The following is a 25,305-nucleotide window of genomic DNA, read 5'->3' as shown; positions in this document are numbered from 1 at the left end:
TCAATTGGGCAAGGTATAGTACCTGTGAATTACTGGTAGAATCTAAAGGCTGGATAAGATTCAAGTTTGATTTTGGGAACAAGATTACTTTATAAGTGGTATTGTTCTCTATTGTTAGGAGAAGCATGCTGTTGTATTCTCTCTCTTTTTGTGAGAGTAGCCCTGAGAATCACATGACCAGTCCTTATATCAATGTCTCTCCATTCATAATGGTTTTCTGAAGTTCTTTAGTAGATTCCTCTGGGAACAATATTTCTTGACTTTTTGTATGCTGATAACAGTGTGTCCTTGGCTTTTATACTTGGAAGTCAGTTTAGCTTCCTATAAAATCCTGGGCTCACATTTTCTTTCCTTGAGTATCTTAAATATGTCTATTCATTTATTCATTTTCCTTCTCTTTCTTTTTTCTTCAAATGAGTGAAATCAAGAGTCGGACTTTTAATAAATTGAACAGAAATTTTATTTCCTTTCCCAAGTGACCCAGTCAAATCTCTGATATGTGAGACCATGATCCTTTTACTCATTTTATGGGAAATTAGTTTTCCTTAAATTTAGGTGGAAGGATTTTCTTACAGTAGCTTTCTCAACTTCACAGCACTCTCTTTTTTTTTAAATTAAATGTTAATGTAACATATATTTCTTATATGTTTATATAACATTAACATTTTATATATATGATTTATATAATTACATACATATAATTTTATACTTTTATGTTTTATACTTTCTGAGATATCCCAACTCCCAACTTTTCTTCTCCCCCTTTTACCTGAATTTTTCATTTCCTGTGCTCTTACAGCATTTTCCTTTATCTACAGTGGTATTGGAGTTAATATGCAGATGAGGGAGATGATTTCAGGTACAATATTAGTACCAAATATTGCTTGAGAAACGAGTTTTGATTTTGTCCCGCAAACAAAGATACAGGAGTAAATAGTGAATTAAGTTTCAGAACGAAAACAGGCAGAAACACACCACCTCGTATTATCTGTAGTTCCCTAGCAAGTCTCAGGGGGGAATGCATGCTTTCCAGTCATCCGACCACCCAGAGGGATAGTGTCAGAAACACGCTGTCTAGAGCACCAGGGGCGGACTGGTTACCCGCACAGACTTGGGAATCCGACTCCGGGCGTCTGAATCCCAGCTCTGTCACTCAGAATCTGTGCAACTTGGGCAAGTTTTGAGGTAAATTCAAGTCACTGAACTCAGAATTTCTTTCCAGGCAAATTTTGTAATTTGACTTTAATTTTGAATATAATAAAAATCAGACAAAATACAGTGAAAATGGAAATGAAATTCTTTCTAGGTAGTTTTGATCTTTACAAGATTAAAATTGTGTTTTCCTGTCCTTTTATAATTTGCCATTGTGGCAGTCTAGACTTTGGCAACTTCGCCAGTATGTAGGTGGATACTTCATTTTAAAATCCTGAATTTTGTATCATGCTGAAGTTATTAAGCTTTAAAAAGTCATCAGACAGCTCATCTGAGAGTCATTTTTATTTTACTTCTTTAAAAACAGAAATAAAGAGTTTATTCGGAGTTCTTAGACTTTTTGTTATTAATACTTTAAACAAAAATATTTCCAAAAATTATGACAAGATGGGAATTATGCAAGATATTTTAAAGTTACACACTACATGGGGATTTAACATCAGTTAATTTTTACAGAAGTAGCCATATTGATGATATTTCTATCAACTCCTCCTCACCCCGTCTTATAACTCTGTAGCACAAGGAGCTGCTTGGTGCCCGTTTTTGTTTGCTTTAGTACCACAAGCAGCTAATTGGAAGGAAGAATGACATAGTCCTGGTTCAGATGATATAGAAATAACATCTGCCTACTTGGGTGAAGTGGCAGAGAGTAGTTTTAGCTATAGTCTTGAGTAAGCACTGATATCTATAAATTCTGCTAAATTATTGATTGCGCTTCAACCAGACAAAACACATGTTAGCTTTACAGTATCTTCTATGAATACCAGGTCTGTGTCTTACTCTAGCTTGGTTGTATGGTCTATCCTCCGTACTGCTCATAAATCCTGTTGACCTTGAGAAGAACAAAAAGAAAAGTAAACAGCCTTTTCTCCTGTTACTTTAAATGGACACTTTCTCTCTTCCACTGAGTATAATGAAGGATTCTGTTTATTGCTGTCTTCATTTTGACATGAAAACTGTAGCCGTTTGATAGTAGGATACTTGATTTGAAGCATGGATAACCTAGAGATACAGCTCCGTGCCCATTGGGGATCATACTGGGGGAACTGTATTAATGTCTTATATAATAATCATAAATTAGAATTGACATTATAAAATTGAGGTCGTGGAACACATAATAATCCTAGAAGAACTACTTCAGAGAAGAAGGAATGCTTACTAAAATACTAGACACTCAGTAATCTTTTTTTTAAAAGAGATGAATATTGAACTGAGTACTTTGCATTTATTGAGGTAATATTAGAAAATGCTCTCCAGTGTCAGGTTGGGGACTTTTTTCTAGGACCTATGACAGGATGTTTTCTCTTAGCCTTTTTTTTTTTCCATTTTAACTGGAAAAGGAAAATCTTTCTTGCCAGATTTTTTTAACCCCGTCTAAGTAATAAAATTGTATCTAAGAATGTAGTTATTAGAAAGTACTGCTACCTATTTAAAACTTACGGAAACACTTAATTTTTAAGGCAACATTAACTAGGGTTGAATTATGGAGCAATTCCTCCGGAAGTTCATGTCAGAGGAATGTTATTGCCAAATAAATCCACTATGATCAGTTGAGCGACAGTGAATAGGAAAAGCACTTAAAATAATTGGACACTCAGGGGTACCTTTCCAAAGTCTGTTGTGACATGTTAGCTGTGTCACTCCCATTAAAACCAGTGGGGGTTTTGAGGTTAAAATTCATCTTTACAGATTAAAGCCTTCCTTCTTTATACGTGGCACTGTAGAAACCATCAGAGAAGCCCAGGGCTGGAACATAAATGTTCTGTGGAAAGTAGTGATACTAATTTCTCCCCCTCACATTTGTCTTTATAAACTTTCTAATTTTTAATGCATTCAACTGATTATGGAAGGAGATGTATTTACACTAGAATTTATGCGTAAAAAGCATCATTTTTATGAGTTGATATGTTGGGTCAGAAAATAACCTTTGCCTTTTAAAATGTTTTCTTATATTCCATCCAGAAACATATCCTTTTTAGATCTCCACTCCCTCTGCTGGTATTCAGATAGATGCCTAAATTTCTTCTAGGAGGGCTAGAGGGCTTTTACACAAACTGTGTAAATTGTCTCTATGATTGCTTTAGGGAGGATTACAGAAGGAAAGAACGATTTTTAAGACTACAAAGAGCCAGTCTCCCTAAGTAATGTGAGAAATGAAAGTATGCTTATTTTACTTATTAGAAAAGAAAATGTAATATAGTTCTTTTTTAATTTTTTTTTTGATTGGGGGCAAGAAATGTGATTCATTTGCTATCATTGATTTTAGAGAAATTTTTGTGATGTCAGAGAATACTAATCAGTGTTTACGTTCCTTGCATGCCCTGATTCATGTACAAATCAAAAATGTTTCTATTGTAAGTCTGTTTCAAGGATACTCAGATACAATATTTGAGAGATATAATTCTTGAAAACCATATTATTCAATCAATAAATACTAGATAGAATAAGTGAGTTTAGCCTCAAATCCCTGCTATGTCATTTAACAATTGTAACTTCTTTTATCTTACTTTCTTCATCTGTAAAATCATGGTAATAAATCTTTGCTATCAAGGTTGTATGAACAGTACACAACGGATTGGTTGTTTACCACCAGCAATTTGTTTGTCGATGGTCTCTATCCCAGGTTAACAGATATACTTTCTAACCTGCCTCAAACATCTAAATGAATAAGTAAATTGAGAGAATAAATGAATGACTTAGAAGCAGTGGGCCATGGTGGCTCTGATTTGTCCTGGTTTTCTGAATCAGTGCTTCAATTCCAAAAATAACACCAGTGATGGTTGGTGTAAGGCACTGGTGTGAACAGGCAAGAGAGGGCATTTGAGGAAAGTTAGTCTTGTTATCATCACTTTATGTCCGTACATTTAAACCTCTATTACTAGCACAGAGTCAGAAATATAATACATGGTAGAATTTTGATTTGAACACATATCTTCAGGCATCAAATTCAATGTTTTTTTTTTCTATCACACTTACACTGCCCTGCCCATTAGTGATTAAATGCAAAAAGAAAATAATGTACTCTTTTTCTCTAAATGTCTTTGCCCGATTTGCTTTCCACATTTTTTTGTTTCTGCCTAATATCAACTTACCTAAACCATTGTTTTTCATCTTACTTGCCAAACTGAAGTCTTCCTTTCTGCAGTTCATCATTTATTCGTTAGAATAATTTGCCCTGGCATTTCCTAGGGTGGCCCTTACAGAATCCAGGGGAAGAGATGAGAGGGAACTTTATGAGGAGCAACACAGGATGCAAATGTTAGCCAGAACCTTGAAGCCATCAGTGACTCTCTGGAGAACTGACCTGTGAGCTGAGGACCACTGCTTTGATAATTTTAAGAGGCCCATTGTTTATTATAGATTGTCTTTTTCTCCAAGGTGACAGCAGCAGTATATAAAATTATAAATTGCTTCCCAGCGTCCTGCCTCTGGCATTCACCCATGCTGCCAGAATGTACGTAGGCGGTGGGGGTGGGTAGTGAAAGAATGTTTAGAGATGAAGGAGGAGGGGCAGGGCTGGACACAGACTCTTCTAGTCTGAAACTGTGTAAAAGATCAGGGAATTTTGGAGAGGTGAGAAAAAATAAACTTGGCCATCTAATTATAGAATGTCAATTCTAAAACACTTAAGAGATCATTTGATTTAAAACCCTCATTTGGCAGATGAGAAAATGCATGCCCAGAGAGGATAAATTGATTAATCTGTCATCCAAAATCTGATATATGCTTAGATGTGTGAACTTCAAGACTTGAGACATCTTACTGCCTCTGACTTGTTCTTTCCATTTAATACTTGCTGAATAGTTTTGACAAAATTGATTTCAAATGCAAAATTAAATTACAATATTAACTAAATAGAGAATTAATTTAGCCCCCCCTTATAGGGAAAGCTTTTTGAAACCAGTTAGGTTCTTCTGCAGTTCGTTTTGATTTATTCCCTTGGGATTATTTACTCTTGGATTATTGTGTTTTGACAGACTCTGTTTTTCACAGTTTTCCTGTCTTTCTTCTTTTATGCTTTCTATTCTGTCCAGTTACACTCACCTTCCTATTAAACACAGAATTACTATCTTCAGTCTATTCTTGATTTTTATAAAAATGCAAATGCTACTGATACCCTATCTTGTTCCTTTGTCCTTACAAGTCTGCCACTTGATGCTGTCAGTGTGTGTTGTCGTATGTCATTATTTCATCTCACACCTTGCTTTGTAGGATGCAATAATGGAGTTCTTATTTACCAATTTAATTGGACCTAAATCAATGATTAAAGATATTGAGTCATTAGTCACATACATTATTATTATTATTATTATTATTGTTTTATGGAAAATTTCAAATATATGCAAAAGTGGAAAGAATACAGTAATAAACACCATTACCACTAAACCCATTACCCTGTTTCAAAATTACCAATCTTCTGCCATTCTTACCCCACCTATCACAAGCACAACCTTTTTTGCCTGAAATATGATAAAGCCAATCTGAAACATTGTATTTCAGCTCTGAATATTTATTTGCAACTATAACAATACTTTTGTTTTAACATAATAACAATGCCAGGGCACCTGAGTGCCTCGATCAGTTGAGCATGGGACTGGATTTCTGCTCTGATCATGATCTCAGGGTCATGGGATCAAGCCCTGAGTGGGGGGGGGGCTCTGTGCTGAGCGTAGGGGCCTGCTTGGGATTCTCTTTCTCCCTCTCCTTCTGCCCCTAACCTGCCCCCCCGCCAAGTGTGGGCTCTCTCTCTCTCTCTCAAACAAAAACTCAAAAAAAAAAAAAAAACCAACCCTCAAATAATAACAATACCATTATCTTACAACAACGTTTAATAATTCCTTAATAGCATCTAATGAACTTTTTTTTTTTTTTAACAGTTGACTGTTTGAATTAGAATCTAAACAAGGTCAATTAGCAATAATCGCGCCTCGGATAAACCTCATTGGCTACGATACTGCCACTGCGCAAAGCTAGAATCTAAACAAGGTCCAGCAGTAGATTTGCATCAGATGTCTTATATTCTTTTTAAATCTATCTAACAATCCCCTCTTTTTCTTTTCATTTATCTGTTGAAAAAACATGTTATCTTTTTTTTATCTGAAGACCTGCCCATATTTAATTCTCTTGATGCCATTTAGCTTTTATTTTCCATCACTGTAATATTTCCTAAAGCCATAATTAGATCTAGAGAATTGATTAAGTTCAAGTTGAATTTTGGGAGAGTGGGAAGAGGGCAAAGATACTTCCAAGATAGTGCTATCTACACTTAGGTTAACATATCATGACTGGTATCAGGTTGACCCGTCTATTATGAAGGTCCACATCAACTCTCAATCTAGTTATTGTAGTATCTAGTGACAAAACTTTCTTAACTCATGATCTTATCAGGACTGCAAAATGGAAATTTTATAAATACATTATTTCTCCTGCATTTAATATTTATAAAGAAAAATTTCCCCTCACTATATGTTCAGTTGGCTAACCAGCTAGTGAATTTGTTTAGGAAAGGCAGGGTAAAGGCTTGGTTCTTTCCTGGAAATTTTCAGATTAATGAATTGATATCTTTTTAAAAAAATTTTATTTATTTATTTGACAAAGAGATAGAACATGAGAGCACAAGTGGGGGGGCGGTGTGGGGAATGACAGAGGGAGAGGTAGAAGCAGACTCCCCACTGAGTAGGGAGCCTGATGTGGAGCTAGATCCCAGGACCCTGAGATCATGACCTGAGCTTAAGGCAGACATTTAACTGACTGAGCCACCCAGGTGCCCCATGAATTGGTATCTTAGCAAAGATGATCCATGAGTCTGTTTTGCTTTTTGGAATATCATAATAAAATCTTGGCTTTATGAGCTTTCAAAAATGTATTTGTTGTGTTAAACCCTTTAGACTGATCATTTGTTTCCATGTTTGAATATCCTATGACCTTTGATGTGACCTTGTTAGTCTGGTAACCTTTTTGTTTTTATCCAAGATAAGCTGTACTAGCTTCATCATGTACATTTTCTGACCCAAACCTGGAATTAACTATTTCTTTAAAAAGTTCTGGTTTAATTTTAGGGGTCACACTCCAGGTGCTCGGATGTACATTGTTAGGAGAGTGTCAATGTTTACAGGCCATTTTAGTGGAAAGAACTATGAAATATTTTTCTTTCTTTAAAAAAAGAAATATGGGGAATTGTAAAAAGTTGATGGGATTTCCTTGTCCTATACTCGACTTTTTCTATGAATTTGGTATGTTATTAAAATAAAAAGTAACACACACACAAACAAATATATGAATTTATACTGATACTTGCAAATAAAAATAAATACAGCGTTTTTGCTTCTTGGATTATGTTTTTTTAATATTTTTTACTTGTAATGAAAATTTTGGTTCCTAATGACATTAAAGTAATTACTTATCTACTATATTCTCTCTAAAAACAAAGTAATTTAATCTTGAGTAATTTTAAACTATTTTGTGGCTCTTTTTGTCCTTTCGATATGTCCCACCAGGGACAAACATGCAAAATACACTATTTAAAATAACTAGAAAGAATGGTTTTTTGGTATTTCATTAACAGGAAATTCAGTTAAGCCCACTTGTTAATTATTATCAATTTCTAAGCTTTGCTTTTTAAAATTGTAAGCATGTTTATTATTTAGATAAAACATTTGCATCTAAAGTCAAACTGTAAGATAATATATATTCAGAAAGAATTTGCTTTCATACACCCCCTGCATACACCCACCTACTTCTTTCCTTCTCCATGTAACTAAACATTTTTATTAATTCTTTTTTTAAAGATTTTATTTATTTATTTGAGAGAGAGAATGAGAGATAGAGAGCACGAGAGGGAAGAGGGTCAGAGGGAGAAGCAGACTCCCCGCTGAGCAGGGAGCCCGATGTGGGACTCGATCCCGGGACTCCAGGATCATGACCTGAGCCAAAGGCAGTCGCTTAACCAACTGAGCCACCCAGGTGCCCCCATTTTTATTAATTCTTATTTTCAAAGTTCAGTTGCTTCCTTTTGGGAAAAAAAAATTGTGTGTGTGTGTGTGTGTTTACACATATAATCTCTACTCTTTGCAAAAATTGCTACAGTGAACATAATCTTGTACATTTTTTTCATTAATATATAATGGAGGTCAATTTGAAGAAGCTTATTAAGATCTCCTTTTTTCAATTACAGTTGCAAAATACATTGTGGGATGTATCATCGTGTATTCAGGCAGTGCACTATTTATTGCTGGACATTTGGATTATCTCAGTCTTTGGCAACAATAAATAGCCTTGTCCATATATTCTTTATTGTTTTTTGGCAGTATATATCTAAAATAGTTTTTTAAGGGGACCACAAAGGGAAAATGAGTATGTATGTTTGATAGTTATTGCAAAATTCCATTACAGTGGCGTTGATCCATTTTGTATACTCATCTGCCTTGTATGAGAACATGTTTCTTCATAGCCTCGCCAAAAAGAGTGTATTGTCAAACTTCTAAATATTGGCCCATCTGATGGTATCTCAGTGTAATTTTAACGGCATAGAGACCCATTTGGAGCTATCCTGTACACTCTGATTTTTTTATGCACACATAGCTATCAGTAAACCCTTTCTGAGCTAAGCATTTGCTTCCAAGCTGTGTTCAGTTCTGTGTAACACAGAGGGCACACATAAAGGGAGAGCCTGGAGTAAACTCTTCTATAGATGGCTGCAGTGGAATAAAAGCCTTATTTGCATTGTTCTCAAATTCACCACTAGATTGGGGGAAAAAAAAAGGTCTAACTGTGTTGCATTGAGATTTTTATTGATCACTTCCTAGGTGACCACTTAATAATGATCCTCTTTGAAAAGATGTAAGAACCATGACTTAAAATTTTATGTTATTCATTTTTAAGTACAAGAATAGGAGAATACTTGTGACTCTATGTACCTTCATATTTTCTACTCTAAACACTTCATGATTCATGGAACTTCTTTCTTCTTTGAGGATGACATGACTTTTTTTTATCAATCTGATTTTTTATTTAGTTATCAAAACATTTTACAGTTTAGATAACTGTTGCAAAAGAGTTTAAAATTTATAAACAGTGCTGGGAAAATATACAGTAGATGTCTTCAAAAAGTACATTTCTCACTGTTTCTCATTTGTATTCCAAAAATACAATGAAACAAGAACCAGACACCCTTTACATGTTTGTACCTCTGATTAGATTAGACACTTGTGGTAAATCAAAATGTATTTTCTAAGTGAAGGAATAGGAAGCCAAATTGCTATTTGGGTTGGAAAATTTTTAGAGAAAAAAATAAGCACATTGTTTTGATTTGGTCAATGCATCAGTAAGTTTAATTTTCCAATTGACTAGAGAGATGCTGTAATACCTTCTACAAACATGATTTGTAACCTTCTAACCTCTTTTATTCTGAGCACACAGAATTAAACTATTTTTCATCTGTAACAAACTGCAGAAACATAAGTATGGAAAAGTCATTCTTTGCTTCTATGTATACAAGTAATTTAAACAATATAAATAAACAGAATAATGTCTCCAAAAAAAGGCATTCGTAGTTTTCTTATGCAAAAATTAGAGTTACATTCAAAACCATTAAATAGACCCGTTAACTACCCTTTTTTGTTAATATACAAAGTAAATTATCGCGATTGCATTTTTCCACCAGAGAAAAACTTTTGCAAGGAAGAAGTTATAGCAGCTTATTTTTTTACTGATAAGAAATCTTAGCTATTGGGGCGCCTGGGTGGCTCAGTCAAGCGTCTGCCTTCGGCTTAGGTCATGATCCCAGGGATTGAGCCCTGCATCGGGCTCCTTGCTCTGTGGGAAGCCTGCTTCTCCCTCTCCCACTGCCCTTGCTTGTGTTCCCTCTCTCGCTGTGTCCCTCTCTGTCAAAAAATAAATAAAATCTTAAAAAAAAAAGAAATCTTAGCTATTTCTTTTTAAAAATGATCTTTTTGGACAGCTTATATTTTTTTCTGTAATAGTAGGTACAATTAACATTTAGATAGCCAAATTGTAGTCTCTATAAGCTTTTGACATAGTATGTTTAATTAGTCTGATCTAATTCACTGAGGGGAATCAAGTAAACTTACCACATAGGTAGGCTAAGTGTGTGTGTCTTGCAGGGAGGGCAGCCTATATAGAATAATTTGAGGAGTCTTCTTACCACCAAATATTTCTCCCACCAAGCCTGATATGGTATCCAGAAAAAAAAATTTGAAACATACTTCTTTTGATTAAGGCATTGGCTTTTAAATATATTTGTCAAAATCTCTTAGTAAAGTTTCTAAAACTCCATTGCTCAAATGCCATCAGCTTACTCTTTAAGAATCTCCTAGAGATGGACTCAAGACCCAAGAATATTTTTTCTTTGCTTTAAATGTTGATTTGAGGGCACCTGGGTGGCTCAGATGGTTAAGCGTCTGCCTTCGGCTCAGGTCATGATCCCAGGGTCCTGGGATCGAGTCCCACATCAGGCTCCCTGCTCCTTGAGAGCCTGCTTCTCCCTCTGCCTCTCTCTCTCTCTCTCTGTCTCTCATGAATAAATAAAATCTTTAAAAAAATTTTTAAAAAATAAATGTTGATTTGATAGATTTTAAGTTTGGGGAACCTCTGAGTTAAGGAACTGTAATCTTCACATTCTTCTGTTAAACTGAAATTGCCCTATGGTTGTAAAGAGAATATATATTGGGATTCACAAGTCAGGTGAGTCACGGTGTTATTATGATTGTGGAAAAGATTTTTTTTTTTTTTTTGCAGTTCTTCTGGCTTCTCTGTGTTTTTATCAGTATCCTGTCTCTTTATGATTTCTCTCCATTATCAAGACATGGTTTTAAAAAGAATCTAATAATTGTGAGCTTTAGAGTTAATGCAATTCAATGTGTGTATACTCCCACTATTTAGGGGAATGTCAAAAGAATGGATATCTAATGGTTAAATAATGATATATTTTCTGAGGCTTCCCTGTCATGAGATATGATGCCTTATTTACTTGTCAAAAGCAGTTCGGAGATTCTTTACCCCTTGATGCTCTTTGTACCTGCATTTATAGAGTTCTTTACTAGTTAGTTAGTTAGTTATTTTTAGAGTGAGATGGTGGGGATGGACAGAGGGAAAGGAAGAGGGAGAATCTTAAGGAAGCTCCACGCTGGATGGGACTTGATTTCACAACTCTGAGATCATGACCTTGAGATCATATCCTGAGCCAAAATCAAGAGTCAGACACTCAACCAACTGAGCCACCCAGGCACCCAGAGTTCTTTACTATTTAAAATACACTTTTTTTCTTAAAGATTTTATTTATTTACCCGACAGAGAGAGACATAGCGAGAGAGGGAACACAAGCAGAGAGAGTGGGAGAGGGAGAAGCAGGCTTCCCGTGGAGCAGGGAGCCCAATGCAGGGCTCGATATGGGGCTCGATCCCAGGACCCTGGGATCATGACCTGAGCTGAATACAGATGCTTAACGACTGAACCACCCAGACACCCCACTCAACTATGTTTTTTATTTGATGCTAAAAACAAATCCATGTGAAATAGGGTAGTTGTATTGTAGAAACAAAGACTCAAGGAGGTAAAGGGGATTGGAAGACAATGCAAACAGTGGTTACAGTTTGAGGCTTTGGAGTGTGACAGATCGGGTTTCAAATCTTGGCTACATCATACAACCCTGAGCAAGATACTTAATTTTTCTGACTCACCTTTTCTCATCTGTAAAACAGGAATAATAGGGTTGCTGTGAGGAGTAAATATGTTAAAATGATTTTAATAAACAACTTGGTGCTCAATAAACAGGGACTATTTGCCAAGGATGCAGGACTACTAAGGTGAGGGTGGTGGTTCTCTGACATCGAGTTCATTGTTCCTTCCTCTTGGGCACGCCTTAGATGCTTTCCGTCAAATTGATTCCAGATGTTACAGCTAGCAGAGAGCTGGGCAAGAATGGAATATAACAGAAGTTTTGAGAGTAGAGAAATAGACTCATGGCTAGGGACATTGTGAGGGACACAACTTAGATACCAATGAAGTTTGGGGTAACTGGGAATGTGATCGTTAATAAAAGTGTGAGTGACTACGAATAATGGGTCTTACTCAAGGGCTGAGGTAACTGAAATGTGTCTTGCTAATTTCATTGAATTAAAAAATATTTAGGGGCACCTGGGTGGCTGAATCGGTTAAGCGTCTGCCTTCGGCTCAGGTCATGATCCCAGGGTCCTGGGATTGAGCCCCACATCGGGCTCCCTGCTCAGTGGGAAGCCTGCTTCTCCCTCTGCTGCTTCTCCCCCTGCTCATGCTCTCTCTCTCTCTCTTTCTGTATCTGTGTCTCAAATGAATAAAATCTTTAAAAAAATATTTAACCAGTATTTTATTACACATATTTTCAATCAACTAGAAAAATGGAAAGAATTGCCCAGTGAACATCCACATAAACATCCGCTTACCATCTAGATCCTACAGTTGACTTTTTGTTATAATTTGATCACATATCTGTCCATTTGTTCATCCTCACAGCAGTTGCATTAGGCAGAATATCAGCATTTTCACTGGTTTCTTAAGCCTCTATTCTTATAAGACAACAGGAAGATTGAGTAAGGTGACATCAGAACTAACAGTGGGTTCCATTACAGGACAGAAACCTTGATCTTAGGACACCCATGTCTTATATAATAGACAGTAAGCATCCCTTTCCTTCGCTATAAACAGAATCTCTATCTGAGACGTGGTAATTTGCCATTTTGTTGACTTTGACTCTCAATATGCCCTACAAGGCTGATGTGCAAAGTCAATCACTTATCCAGTGGTAGAACAGGGGCGATGCTGATCAGGCATATCTCAGTTATGCTTTGTCAAATGCTTTTCTCACTGCCCATGTTATTACCCTCTTGAGATAGCAGTATGATCACATGGGAGCTGAAGTCTTTCCACTCATCTTCAGGATAGGTGTGATGATATTTGCAGTGTGGCTCAGGCTATGCAAGGCAATATCTAATAGTATTCTTCTTTAATGTGTTTTTAGTGTATCGTAGATATTATGGACTGAATGTGGTTGCTTCCCCACCGCCCCCCCCCCAATTCATATGTTGAAACTCTAATCCCTAATGTGATGGTTTTTGGAGGTGGAGCCTTTGAGAGGTAATTAGGTTTATATTAGGTCACGAGGGTAGAAACTTATCATGGGATTAAAGCCTATAAGAAGAAGAGAGAGACCTCCCTCCCTCTCCTTTGTACATGCACCCAGCAAAGACCATGTGAGCATACAGTAAGAAGGCAGCTGTCTACAAGCCAGGAAGAGGGCCTTTACCAATATCTGAATCTGCCAGCACCTTGATAGTGGACTTCCCAGCCTCTAGAACTGTGAGAAATAAATGTCTGTTGTCTAAGATGCCCAGTCTATGGCATTTTCTTACAGCATCCCAAGTGGACTAAGTAGATGTGTTTTAAAAATAAAGGTATTATTTGGGGCGCCTGGGTGGCTCAGTAGTTAAGTGTCTGCCTTTGGCTCAGGTCATGATCCCAGGGTCCTGGGACTGAGCCCCACATCAGGCTCCCTGCTCAGTGGGAAGCCTGCTTCTCCCTCTCCCACTCCCCCTGCTTGTGTTCCCTCTCTTGCTGTGTCTCTCTCTGTCAAATAAATAAATAAAATATTTTTAAAATAATAAGAAAAAATAAAAATAGAGGTATTAGGAATCTATGAGCTATAGGAATTTAAAATCAAAACTACTTTTCCCCCTTAGATACTGTGTGAGGCCTATAAAATCCCCCCTTCCGTTGTAAAGAGAAATGCTGTAAGATCGTGTTTGGTAAGACAACTTGGGTGTCAAGTAATTCTAAGCAAACAATATTTTGATGACATAAGGCTAAAGGAATCAGAAACATATGGGCCACATTATTTCTAAAATACTTTAGAGCATAAACATGAAGGAGAAAGGGTAGTACTTGGAAGGATGCCAAATCCTATTGGTACTGCCAAACCTAAGTTAGTGTGAGAAGAGGGGCATTTTACAACTCCAAGGGGGCAACCAGAGCCTTCTGAGCCTCGAATTTAAGGTGATAGAATCTTAAAAATCTAAAGCACAGGGCAGAATGCTGTGAGGCAAGTGTATACTGGCAGAGGCATCAATGGTGGGAGATTTTACTTTTGCTTCTGAGAGTTGTATTTGCAAAGTATTTTGTTCTGTTTTGTTTTGGTTTTTGTTGTTGTTGTTGTTTTTACCCTAAAGCAATGAAAATGAAAAAGTCATACTTTAGGCCATACTGGCCTGGTAAAATTTCTAAGGTTCTAGGGTCATCAAATTCAAGACATCAATTAGAAGGTATTTATAATTAGTGACAGCTGCCTGTTCATCCACCTTGTGAATATTGGTTAGTAGACTTGCAAGAATGACTGTTATCAGTATGACAGTTTCTTCAAGACACTGTGTTTGGTAAGTTGTGGCTGTAATTCTGTGTCCCTATAAAATGGAGCTCTTGAATTAAGGTCTTTCCCATAATACTTAAAGGATATTCATGCATTAGGCATTTTTTATAAACTGGCTGCTTATCATAATTATCAAGACTAATGATGAAAAAGGCAACCTTTTCTCTGCTCAGACCCTCAAGTGCAGTGAGTCCACATGGCACTTGGGCCAGGAGCTCCTTTGCTAGATGGGCTGTGAACAGCTTTACTGGGCACTTGTGTAAACGTTCACCACAGCTGTTTCAGCAGACACAAGATAATTGGTATAAACACTCTACAACATCATTTCATGTATTTATACTATAATTGCACATTTTCATTTCAGTCATTAAACATATTTAGAGTGCATTAATTTTAAAATGAAGTAATTAGTTTAATTGTGCAGCATGAATATAATCAACCATAATGCACTAGATCTAGTACTAAATTCAGTTTTAGTATGTGCTTCAGTCTATGAATAGCTGTGTTCAAATATCCTGAACTTATGTTTTAATTTTGATAAGCCTCTATTTTCAAATCAAAACTTAGTTGAGGAGCGCCTCCTAAAAACCCTGTCCTCGTCTTAAGTTATCAGGAAATATTTACTTAGTCTCCATTATGTGTAATATTCTGAGCCAGATTCTGAATATATAAGGTGCTGTGGGACTTAATCATTGAACTTAAGAGCCTTTATTTAGTGTTGAAGAGGAAATAAGAAATATACATTACAAATAAATATCTGAAAAACCATGCCCTGATCTTGATCATTGTACTGGGATTATGTAAGTAAATATCCTGGTCCTTAGGAAATACACAGGAAAGGATTTTAGGAGTAAAGGAACCTGACGCCTCCAAGTTACTAACAAATAATCAAAAAATATTCCTTAATATGTGTGTATGTGCATGTGAGCATGTGTGTCTAGAAGAGAGGGAATAATAAAACAAATGGGGCAAAATGCACAAAAAAAAAAATTGGTGAATTTGGGTAACAATTATATGGGAGTTCCCTGTACCTTGTCTGCAACTTTTAAGTAAGCTTGAAGTTATATAAAAACAGAAGTAAATAAAGTAAATACAGATATAAGCCTGTATTAGAACAATTTGGCAATATCTTAATCTAGAGCCTTCAGATGTTTATACATGAAATTTCAAGCAAAAATTTCACTCTTAAGAATCTGTCTTAGAGAAATAATTGGAAAATTATTTATTACAGCATTGGCTATCATAGCAAACAATTCTAAAACACCTAAATATCTCAAAGTAAGAGAAGGAAGTGATGAGGTCAGAAATGGCAAACTTAATTTAAGATGTAGAAGGCAAAGTTGCTGGCAAAACAAAACAAACAAACAAACAAAAAACAAAAACAAAAGCAGGAGCAGAAGGAAAAGTTATAAAAGGACCAGGATAAAGACAGAGTTGTAGAAATAATCTCTGTACCTCCCTCCCTCCTTTCCTTCCTTCCTTCTTTTCTTCCTTCCATCCTTCCTTCCTTCCTTCCTTCCTTCCTTCCTTCCTTCCTTCCTTGCTTCCTTCCTTGCTTCTTTCCTTCCCTCCTTCCTTCCATCCTCCTTCATCTATGAATTCATGTGTTTATTGCATACCTAAGTCCAACACTTTATAGGTATTTGGGAAATATTGATGAGCTAGGTAAAGAAGGTCCTTGTCTTTACTGAGCTTATGGTCTAGTAAAATAATGACAACAGTAACAACAAAAGGAGGAGGTGATAAAGAGTGCTTAATTATATAAAAACTTTGAATGTGAAAGAACATAAAGAAGATCAGAAGTATTTGTGTTCAAACCCATTCAGGGGGCATTCAGGATTAAAAAGGAAGGAGTAGTCACCGCAAGTGCATTTGAATTGAAGTTTTACATGTAAACATACTCTATTTTTGTTAAAAGAAAAAGATAATCTAGTTTTTCACAAGCCCAACATCTAGTACTTTATGAAAGAATATAAAATAATGGTAATAAAAGCAGGATCTCTTCTGTTCTTCATTTTGCAAAGGTATCCTCTTTATGGAACCTGAAGAAGCCATTTACTGAGACATTTAGATAATTTATTCTAAAATAGAAATTCCAAACTTTCTTGGTTTATGATGCTCTTAGTGTCTCAGTACTTTTTCATAGCATCCTAGGCCAGGAGAAATATCCATCAGTTCTGTGTATTAGACAGTTAGGTCAAGTCAACTTAAAACTATTTATGTCCTAACAACTTAGTAGCTGTTTGAAAAAAATAAGACATATAAATTGAAAACATCTATTTCATTCTTCAACAACCACAATTACTTCCTAATGGGATATTGTGTCTTTTGGGCACTGCACAGTTACTCAAATCTGGAAATCAGATTGTACACCAATGTTCTCATTTCCTCTCCTGCATTGCATTAACCATGGTGTTTTATGAAACCCCCACTTCATGAAGACAGGATGTCATAGAAATAAATGTAGTGCTTTGTAATTTGGACTTGTGAACACTTTGAGCTAGTAATTTGTGTAGTTTTCGATAGACATCAAGCATAGCTGTGAAGGGCACCAGGGTACCTAAGGACACAATTTGGGAACTACAGTTCTAGAAGATTTCGTTTCTGGCTTCCACAGAACTTGTATAGCCCTGTGGAAAATCAGGTCATTTCCACCTCTAGTGAGTGAATTTAGTAATAGTAGCAGTGGTAATACTACTACTGTAGTGGTAGTATGGGGCCTCAAAAGGACCTGCTAAGTGGCTTGCAGTAAGTTGCATTTATCTGCTTTAGTAGCCCAGCAGAAGGACCTGGCATGGAGTAGAGTGTAAAAAAGGACTAGACTTCTATGACAGTTGGATTCTAGCTGTATATTAAGCAAGTCAGTTCAGTTCACAGAATTTCAGTTTCCTCAAAATTTAAAAAAATAAACTAAAATTAAAATTTAGGATTCAGAAATGGCTAGTTAGTTCTATTCTAAGATCTATATAGTATCGATTTCCTACAAATATATAAAAAATAATTGTCCTGAGAAGAGTCTTTTGTCTCCATCTTGTAGGTTTCCTTTGGTATGCTCTGTGGTCCTCACAAATACAGAAGTGTGAATTTTCTAGGAACTGATCAATGTCGTGTCTTTAAAACGTGCTCTATGATAATCTGTTTTGTCTTTGGGATTTCATCCTTGGCTGTGCTGGAGCCTCAGGACATGGTACTTTATTTTTTGTTACTAGTACGATGAAGTGATTTGAAAGAGTTAATATTGTTAAATTTTGGGGGGAATTTTATATAGTGCTTACTTTGTGGTATGGCACATAGTAAGTACTATATTTAAGTGTTTAATGGTAAAAATATGAGTGAATTTACTTATTTTCAGTCTTGGAGCAAATGGAGAGCAAATCGAATAAATACTAGTATGAGATTAATTCAACAAGTCACGTTAAGATCATTGTGAGGCCAATACTGTTCCTCGGCAATGCTTCTCTCTTACCTCCCAGTAGAGTTTCTGTTTTGTTTTGTTCTGTTTTTATATTTGCACACATGACATTGAATAATTATTGCTTCCTCACATGTTTGTTCCCCAACTAGACCACAACATGCTGGTTGGTAGGGACTTTTTCTCCACCATCTCTGTATCTTCCAGGGGCTGGACGTACAATAGCTGTTTGATACATCTTTGTTGATTAATGGACTGAGAAACTAATAAAACATGTAAATACATGTAATACAACCTAGTTATAAGATTGAACAGATTAGAATCCTCAGACTTCCAGATGCTAAACCGTCAGGACTCTCTTCTGTGCTTCCACCTAACATAAATCCTAATGGTAGGTGACATTCTTATCAAAATATTGATTCTTGAGCTGATGACTAGTAAGCTATATTGATGACTAGTTTCACCAATATAGCTGATTACTTAATGCCCTCAAGCATTTTGTAATATTCAATATTGAATATTGTAATATTCAATGTTTTATAATATTCAATATTTAAACCTATGTTTAAAAACATAGATTTCTGATGAGCTCAAAGTTTATGGCAGACAATAGATATTCTCTATCCCCCCAACTTCTTTTGTATATGAAATAGTGAGGTTTTTTTTATTTTCTTGTATTGATTTCTCTCTTCCCTTGATTTAAATTCCTTATGGTCTCTGCATTTAGAATTGTCTATTACTAAAATGTTCCTTGCAGATTGTTCAGTTTATGGTGCACAATATTACTTTTTCACTGGTAATTGCACTGCAGATTATTATATGAAAAAAGCTCTATTCTTTTCTTGAGGCATAAAACCAAGTTCCTGTCTGTATTGCGGATGTTAAAAATCCCAAGACACCTAAGGAAGAAGAGTGGGAGTATTAACTCTAGAAAAAGAATCTTTGGCCAAATACCCATGAAAAGACTCTCTCATCACAGCACAGGGGACTAAGATTGTTAAGAATGATCTTTCTGAGGAAACTACTTTATGCAATTACAATAAAATATTGAGCATTTCTTTGGATTTTATGCACATTCCTTTTCAAGAGGAAATCCCAAAACATTTTGTAAAATCTTACAAATTTATACTACCAGAAAATAAAATGAATGATTTAAATAAATTATCAACATTTCAGGCACAATAGTTTAGTTCATTCATGAAGTATCCTAAATGCCAAATTGGTAAAAGTAGAGTGAGTTTTTCCCATGAAAAATTATGTAATGTTTACAACTTAGAAGTCTATTTTTATATAAATCTAATATTTTTAAATAGCTTAGGGAAGACTCCTAAAAGCCAAACAAATATTACATTTTAATAACTTATTGATAAGTATTCTCAAATTAGACCTCTTTCAATTCAGAGTTTTGTAGTGTTTTAATTTGTCTCTATTGTGCTTTGGGGTCATTTCCTTATGATTCTGTTGAAATATGTTTTTTTGTTGCAAATTATTCTTAAAACTCACCATCTTAATCTTGAAATGCAAACCCTACCAACCTTTTGAAGTGAACAAAGTGACCAATTCGTTACCTTAGATGACATCAAGTTGAAAGACCACAGGAGTCTGGGCTACCGTGCCCAGTAGAATTGATGACGGTGCTCCTTGCAACTGGGGGCTTTGAATGTGCACTGGTTGTTAAGATAAACACAAAATGTTAGTGCCAAGAGACTTGGCCCAACAGAGCTATAGATGGATGTTATTATTTTTATGAAGAAGGCCTCTGGTGATAAAACAGGGTTGACCCTGTTAGTAGGAGCTCCATAAATCTTTCCTGGCTGAAGGTTCCTGGCCGTGCAGGTTGGAGGGTGGACAAAAGAATCAAAAGATCCAGGATGTACTGTACATGTGAGGATTGCCTATGGGACTTTGCAATAATACAACAATAGCCAAGACTGCAATGCACAGCTTCAGTTCCTGCCTGCTTTCAACTGCTCCTAATAACAGTTTTAATTTTAGAGTCTTCTTTTTCTACAGCATTAAAGAAAATTCTTTTTAAAGTTATAACAACTTTTATCATTGTTTAGGGTTTTCTTCCACCAGTAAAATGTTCCCCATGATTTTTACAAGTCTTATAACAGATTATTAGTTATTTTATTGTTATGGTCATTATGAAAGTAATATTTTTCAGTTATTTATATTGAACATATTCAAGAGCCTTTCCTAAATTTAAAAACAATCATTAAAAACTATAGACTTCCCTTTTTTTTTAGAGCAGTGGTCATAGTTTGATTACAGAGTATGTAATTTTTTGGAATCTTTATATTTTATTAGTTATTACAAATCAAAGTAAGGATAAATTATGTTACATTGTAACATTTCCCAAACTATTCTATTTGAATAGAAATCTTTATCTTCAATAAAACAACTCAACACATAATCAGTTTATCAAATATTGTCATTTTTTCTATTGTTTTTTAAATAACAAGTTATTAGTGCAAATCATATTTCTTTTATTGTTTACATATAGTATAAGGGTCACAATAGAATGTTTTTCTGTGTACCTATTGTTGGACATGAAGAGGTCAAAGATACAGTCTTCTTGCTGGTGGTTCTAAACTGTCCTGGGAATAGTTTGTGAGAATCAAAGTTCAATGATCTTTAAATATTTACTAAGTACCTACCAACTGTTTAACACTATTAGGTGTTTTGTGATTTAAATGAAATATGTGTTCCATGATAATAAAAAAATAATAATAAAAATAAAATAAAATTAAGTAAAAAAAATAAGTAAAATAAATATTTTTTAAAAAATAAATGAAGGGCGCCTGGGTGGCTCAGTTGTTTAAGTGACTGCCTTCGGCTCAGGTCATGATCCCAGGGTCCTGGGATCAAGTCCCACATCAGGCTCTCCCTGCTCTGCGGGGAGCCTCCTTCTACCTCTGCCTCTGCCTGCCACTCCGCCCCCTTGTGCTCTCTCTCTCTCTCTCTGTCAAATAAATAAATAAAACCTTTAAAAAAATAAATGAAATATGCGATGTGAACCTTAATGATTTTCTAGGGTTAGATCAAAGCCCAGTATTTTCCCATGCTTTGCCAAATAGGTGATAAAATAAGGTCTATGTTATATGATCCGTGATAATGTCAAGAATGGGCTTCTTTAAATTTTATTGAGTCTGATTGCTTAAAGTCCTTTTCAAATATTACCATGAAGGTAGAGAGTATGACACAGGTCAACTGTCCCTTAGCATGTTTCCCTGGAAAAGCAAAACAAAACAAAGCAAAATTCTTCTTTTGCAATACGGTGTCTGGCTCTCAGTACACATTGTAATGATCAAAGAGTCAAAACTATTTTTTTTTAGTAATTTCCCTGGGAAACTACACTTCCAAAGAACATCTTTAATAACGAAGGCTAACCAGATTCACTAGGAGTATGATATTAAAAAACTGCCTTCTATTAAGCTGAAGCTCAGGTTGAATAGCTTTTGAAAAGTTTGGGGAAAATAGGTTCCACATTTCAATAAACTTAGTGGCTTTATACCTTGCTCCCTTTGCTTATGGGTCAGCAATAAAATGTGTCATTTCCTTTCCTTTTAAGAAACAGAGCTTCATTCTAAATAGATCTAGGGAAAAATTATACGTATATCATTAAAGAAAGAAACCACTGAAGACTCAATTCTGAATTCTTATTTTTTTTAAGATTTTTAATTTGCTAAGTCATCCTCAGAAGCTGAAGTGTGTCTGTTCTAATTACATTGTAGGGGAAAATATATTTTTGTTGTCACTGACATTCCAAGAATTTCTAAATGTTCTCAAGTATTTTTAAGGGCTCTGAATATTACTTTGGAAAACCATGCCCATTTTATGTACTTTTTTCCTCAAAATGTCTGACATCATTTGGCAAAATAGTATGAAAGTAAAATAAAGATGTGATTATGAAATATGTTGAAATAAAATGCTAAAGTTTCTAGTCAGTTTTCATAGTGTTCAGGGAAAGAATGGACTCGTGCATGGTTAGGAAGCTAGCAATATTTAAATATATTTTTTAAAATAGTCATATATCTAAGTAAATTGAGAACATGCTGTATAAACAGAATCACTGTCCACCATCTCACAAACTATTCCCAGGACAGTTTAGAACCACCAGCAAGAAGACTGTATCTTTGACCTCTTTTGTCCATCAAATTTGATATTTGATCAGATATCAAAATTATTATGAAAGTAAAATTATAATCTTCATCTTTATCAATTTAAGTATATTATTTAATTTTATCTAGTATATTCACTTATCCCCGAAATTAAATTTGCTAGCACAAGAGGTTATAAGATGCTACAGTCACAAAGCTATAACTATATGTGGCTTTTGACATGTTCATCTGTGTATCCACTCCACGGCTTCTAACTCCTATTATAATTTACGTATTCAGTCATTTTGTTTTGTTTCACACTTATATTTTTTAATTTTAATTATTTCTTACAATTTATTTTGGACCTTTTCTTTTTTACCAAATTGGAGAATAAGATAGAATTTTATATTTAAAATCTTTGTAAAAAAACTTTAATCCACTATTATTTTATTATTTTATTTTTCCCCACTATTATTTTAAATGTAATAGATTAGAGTCAATTTTGGAAAAAATAATTCCCTGTTTTTTTCATTAAGTCTTTACTTTTCTTCATTTATTCAGGTTGACTGGGGTTTGACAGATCTTCTGTAGAGGATGGGAGGGATGGGGGAGGTGCCTGGCGGTTATCAAGAAAACAGGGCAGCAAAGAAACTGTTGCTAGTGGTTCTTGGTTTTTGTCTCATTTGCATATTTTTTGTGAGGCATTAGGTAGAGAAAATAAGTTACTTATAACAAAATAATTCTGCCCATTTTTCCCCAGTGAGTAAGAAGTTTTCCCCATTAAGAACATATTTTAGTCAAAATACCCATAAGTTTTAAAAAAAAATAAAATGTAAAGAAGTTTTATCATATTTTTTCAAAAATCCTAACTGAACACTAAATTTTATTTGCCATGACAATAAAATCACTATTAAATTCAGGGTGTATTGTGCCTGGGTTCTTATACTTTAGCTTAAGTTTCCTTAAATTAATTGCAGCACTATTTCTTTTAAACTACCACATTTTGTCAGTCTGTCTATATTTAGCTTTTCCTTTTTACAAAACTTGTCTTTTTCTCCTTATATATTTATTTAGGATGGTTTATAAAAAAATCAGGAATCATTTGAATATTTTGTTCTGTCAAACAAAATCTCCATTTGTTCATGTTTACTAGGTGTTGTCAGCTTCTCAAGCTTGTTTATTTCAATTCATGAGAAAGTATTTTTCATAAGCCCAGGGTGATAGGTTTGAACTTGACAGAGACCACATCACTTCCTAGAAATAATATTCTGTCTCCTAAATTCCAAATTATACCCCTGGCTTTCTAGAGATTTTGTGTTGCTGTAGTCCTAGAGACCCCTAAGCTTGGGTGATATAGTCTAGATACTGAACAGTACTCTTGGACCCCATATCTGCTTGAAAATATTTAATAGCAACACCTGTGTACACATGAAGGGTTGTTTGTGTTGTCTACAGAATACATAGCAAAAATCCAACACGTGGGTTGCTAGTACAGTAGAAAAAGCAGTCGATTGCAATCATCTCTTCTGAATGTGAAATCCAGAACTACTGCTGACAAGCATTTCTTAACCCCCAAAACACAGAAATGGTACAAAGGCAGTGAAGTAGAATAGAGCTTCATTTAATAACACTACCAAAAAATGAATCTGTAACTATACCAGTAGTCTTAGAATATTTCAGATCTGGGAGCCCCAGATAAGGCCCATGTATATAAAAGAGAAACTGATAGAGAGGAATAAAGCGTGTTTCCCTGAAAAGGTAGCCTTGTTTGTAAACAAAGAGTTACTCCTCCTTGATTATAAAAATAGAAGGAGTAACACAATCCTGGTAATGATCACGAGGCCATCATGTGAAGAAAGTGAAGCCTGTAATCCGTCATCTACATTTTCTTCCAAGGCTGCCATCAATCTCCATCAGGCCCCAACTTCTTGCTTACCCCCCACCAAATTGGGAAAAATGTCTCTGTTATGCTTTAAGAAATGAGTTACAATGTGCATTTGTTAACACTGAGCAGAGTTCCCTGACCGCCAAGGTATAAGCCACCCCAGAGACCTCAACCGAACATGAGAAAATTGATGAAGCCTGCTCGTGTGCTCATGACCACAGACACAAGTAATTTGGGTTTCTTGGTTCTGTTTCTATCTTCCGAGACAACATTTTTCCTATCACTTTGTATCTCTCTCTTTTTAAAAACTTTTCTCTCATTTTCCCATACTTAAAGATAAAACAGCTTTTTTAATTACTTTTTTTTTACTTCTCTGTGCTTATCACTATCTTATATCCACATCTCACTTACTTCTTTTGACCTGCCAGTCTTTAAAATTTCTTATTCACCTGCATATTTCATTCATGTATAAATCTAACTGAACAGAAAGCATAAGACCTTTTAAAAATGTTAGTCCTCTGTAACAGTTTTAAGTAGGTGATGATTTCTTTTCTCCAGCTCTGAGACATCTCATATTTTCAGGACAGATACTGCCCTATCATTTTCCTTGTTTATAATTTCATTTTCAGGGTTTGGTATTACAGAGATGCTAGCCACAAAATAGAGAGGTCTTGTTTTTTCTAGTATATGAAAGTGTTTAAATTTGGCATTATTTCTTCCTTTCTGGTTGGAAGAATTCATCCATGAAAACATCTGGGTCTACACATTTAGTTTAGGACAGTTTCTAGTTTAATTTATTTAGGAAATATACCACTATACAGATCTTCTAATTATTGTTTCCTTTTTTATAAGTTTTTGCTTGTAGGTACTTGTCCAACTTACCTAATTTTCAAATGTTTGGCATGAAATTATTTATAATATCATTCTATAAACTTTTTCTAGGCCTGTAGGATTTATAATTATATCTATATTTTATTTCTTATAGAGGTAATGCATGCCTTCCTTATATTTTTTTTGATCAGTCTTATAAGTGGTACATCAATTTTTTCAGTTCTTTCAAAGAACCATCTTTGGTTGAGTCTATGGTACATTTGTTTCCTGTTTCTTTTGTTTTTGCTCTTTTATTATTTCCTTCCTTCCTCTCTCTTTAGATTTAATTTTATTTTTTAAACTTTTTAATATTCACATTTATATCATTGATTTTTCAAACTTCTTCTTTTTAAATATGTGTGCTATGGTTATAAAGTACCCTCAAAGCACAGCTTTGTATGCATCCTGC

General features: G+C 35.1%; 1 protein-coding gene and 1 pseudogene across 2 annotated transcripts in view; one reads left to right on the top strand and one right to left on the bottom strand.

Annotated features, from left to right (window-relative positions):
- The window catches only part of AGMO (alkylglycerol monooxygenase), a 330,223-nt gene that overhangs the window by 48,788 nt on the left and 256,130 nt on the right, over window positions 1-25,305 (top strand). The window lies entirely within an intron of this gene.
- LOC114222393 (U4 spliceosomal RNA) lies at window positions 6,024-6,184 on the bottom strand (annotated as a pseudogene).

The sequence above is a fragment of the Eumetopias jubatus genome, unplaced genomic scaffold, assembly GCF_037043125.1.
Source record: "Eumetopias jubatus isolate StellerSeaLion01/CBP00866 unplaced genomic scaffold, mEumJub1_p1.0 scaffold_14, whole genome shotgun sequence".
Classification (NCBI taxonomy): Eukaryota; Metazoa; Chordata; class Mammalia; order Carnivora; family Otariidae; genus Eumetopias; species Eumetopias jubatus.
Note: the sequence above shows the minus strand (reverse complement) of the source record. Positions and strands in the feature narration are given on the sequence as shown.